This window comes from Oncorhynchus masou, unplaced genomic scaffold (assembly GCF_036934945.1).
Source record: "Oncorhynchus masou masou isolate Uvic2021 unplaced genomic scaffold, UVic_Omas_1.1 unplaced_scaffold_2111, whole genome shotgun sequence".
NCBI lineage: Eukaryota > Metazoa > Chordata > Actinopteri > Salmoniformes > Salmonidae > Oncorhynchus > Oncorhynchus masou.
The window spans coordinates 2,922-5,842 of NW_027008590.1; positions in this window are offsets into that span (position 1 = coordinate 2,922).

Below are 2,921 nucleotides of genomic sequence, written 5' to 3' on the forward strand. Positions count from 1 at the left end.
CCTATAGAATGCAGGTCATTATAAAACCTGAAGAATGTAGGTCTTTTTAGAACCTATAGAATGCAGGTAATTAATAAACCTATAGAATGCAGGTCATTATGAAACCTATAGAATGCAGGTCATTATAAAACCTATAGAATGCAGGTCATTATGAAACCTATAGAATGCAGGTCATTATAAAACCTATAGAATGCAGGTCATTATGAAACCTATAGAATGCAGGTCATTATAAAACCTTTAGAGTGCAGGTCATCATAAAACCTTTAGAATGCAGGTCATTATAAAACCTTTAGAATGCAGGTCATTCTGGAACCTATAGAGTGCAGGTCATTCTAAAACCTTTAGAATGCAGGTCATTCTAAAACCATTAGAATGCAGGTCATTATAAAACCTTTAGAATGCAGTTCATTCTAGAACCTATAGAATGCAGGTAATTTTAGAACCTATAGAATGCAGGTTATTATAAAACCTTTAGAATGCAGGTCATTATAAAACCTGTAGAATGTAGGTCTTTTTAGAACCTATAGAATGCACGTCATTATAAAACCTGAAGAATGTAGGTCTTTTTAGAACCTATAGAATGCAGGTAATTTTAGAACCTATAGAATGCAGGTCATTATAAAACCTATAGAATGCAGGTCATTATAAAACCTATAGAATGCAGATCATTATAAAACCTATAGAATGAAGGTCATTTTAGAACCTATAGAATGCAGGTCATTATAAAACCTATAGAATGCAGGTAATTTTAGAACCTATAGAATGCAGGTCATTATAAAACCTATAGAATGCAGGTCATTATAAAACCTATAGAATGCAGATCATTATAAAACCTATAGAATGAAGGTAATTTTAGAACCTATAGAATGCAGGTCATTATAAAACCTATAGAATGCAGATCATTATAAAACCTATAGAATGAAGGTAATTTTAGAACCTATAGAATGCAGGTCATTATAAAACCTGAAGAATGTATGTCTTTTTAGAACCTATAGAATGCAGGTCATTATAAAACCTATAGAATGCAGGTAATTAATAAACCTATAGAATGCAGGTCATTATAAAACCTATAGAATGCAGGTCATTATAAAACCTTTAGAGTGCAGGTCATCATAAAACCTTTAGAATGCAGGTCATTATAAAACCTTTAGAATGCAGGTCATTATAAAACCTATAGAATGCAGGTCCTTATAAAACATGTAGAATGCAGTTCATTATAAAACATGTAGAATGCAGTTCATTCTAGAACCTATAGAATGCAGGTCATTCTAGAACCTATAGAATGCAGGTCATTATAAAACCTATAGAATGCAGGTCATTATAAAACCTATAGAATGCAGGTCATTATAAAACATGTAGAATGCAGTTCATTCTAGAACCTATAGAATGCAGGTCATTATGAAACCTATAGAATGCAGCTCATTATAAAACCCTTAGAATGCAGGTCATTATAAAACCTATAGAATGCAGTTCATTATAAAACTCTTAGAATGCAAGTCATTATAAAACCTATAGAATGCAGGTCATTATAAAACCTATAGAATGCAGGTCATTATAAAACCTTTAGAATGTAGGTCACTGTGAAAACCTTTAGAATGCAGGTCATTATAAAACTCTTAGAATGCAGGTCATTATAAAACCTATAGAATGCAGGTCATTATTAAACCTATAGAATGCAGGTCATTATAAAACCTATATAATGCAGGTCATTCTAGAACCTATAGAATGCAGGTCATTCTATAACCTATAGAATGCAGGTCATTCTAGAACCTATAGAATGCAGGTCATTATAAAACCTATAGAATGCAGGTCATTATAAAACATGTAGAATGCAGTTCATTCTAGAACCTATAGAATGCAGGTCATTATGAAACCTTAGAATGCAGGTCATTATTAAACCTATAGAATGCAGGTCATTATAAAACCTATATAATGCAGGTCATTATAAAACCTATAGAATGCAGGTCATTATAAAACATGTAGAATGCAGTTCATTCTAGAACCTATAGAATGCAGGTCATTCTAGAACCTATAGAATGCAGGTCATTCTAGAACCTATAGAATGCAGGTCATTCTAGAACCTATAGAATGCAGGTCATTATAAAACCGATAGAATGCAGGTCATTCTAGAACCTATAGATTGCAGGTCATTCTAGAACCTATAGAATGCAGGTCATTATGAAACCTATAGAATGCAGCTCATTATAAAACCCTTAGAATGCAGGTCATTATAAAACCTATAGAATGCAGTTCATTATAAAACTCTTAGAATGCAAGTCATTATAAAACCTATAGAATGCAGGTCATTATAAAACCTATAGAATGCAGGTCATTATAAAACCTATAGAATGCAGATCATTATAAAACCTATAGAATGAAGGTAATTTTAGAACCTATAGAATGCAGGTCATTATAAAACCTATAGAATGCAGATCATTATAAAACCTATAGAATGAAGGTAATATTAGAACCTATAGAATGCAGGTCATTATAAAACCTGAAGAATGTAGGTCTTTTTAGAACCTATAGAATGCAGGTCATTATAAAACCTATAGAATGCAGGTAATTATAAAACCTATAGAATGCAGCTCATTATAAAACCTATAGAATGCAGGTCATTATAAAACCTATAGAATGCAGGTCATTATAAAACCCTTAGAATGTAGGTTACTATGAAAACCTTTAGAATGCAGGTCATTATAAAACTCTTAGAATGCAGGTCATTATAAAACCTATAGAATGCAGGTCATTATTAAACCTATAGAATGCAGGTCATTATAAAACCTATATAATGCAGGTCATTATAAAACCTATAGAATGCAGGTCATTATAAAACATGTAGAATGCAGTTCATTCTAGAACCTATAGAATGCAGGTCATTCTATAACCTATAGAATGCAGGTCATTCTAGAACCTATAGA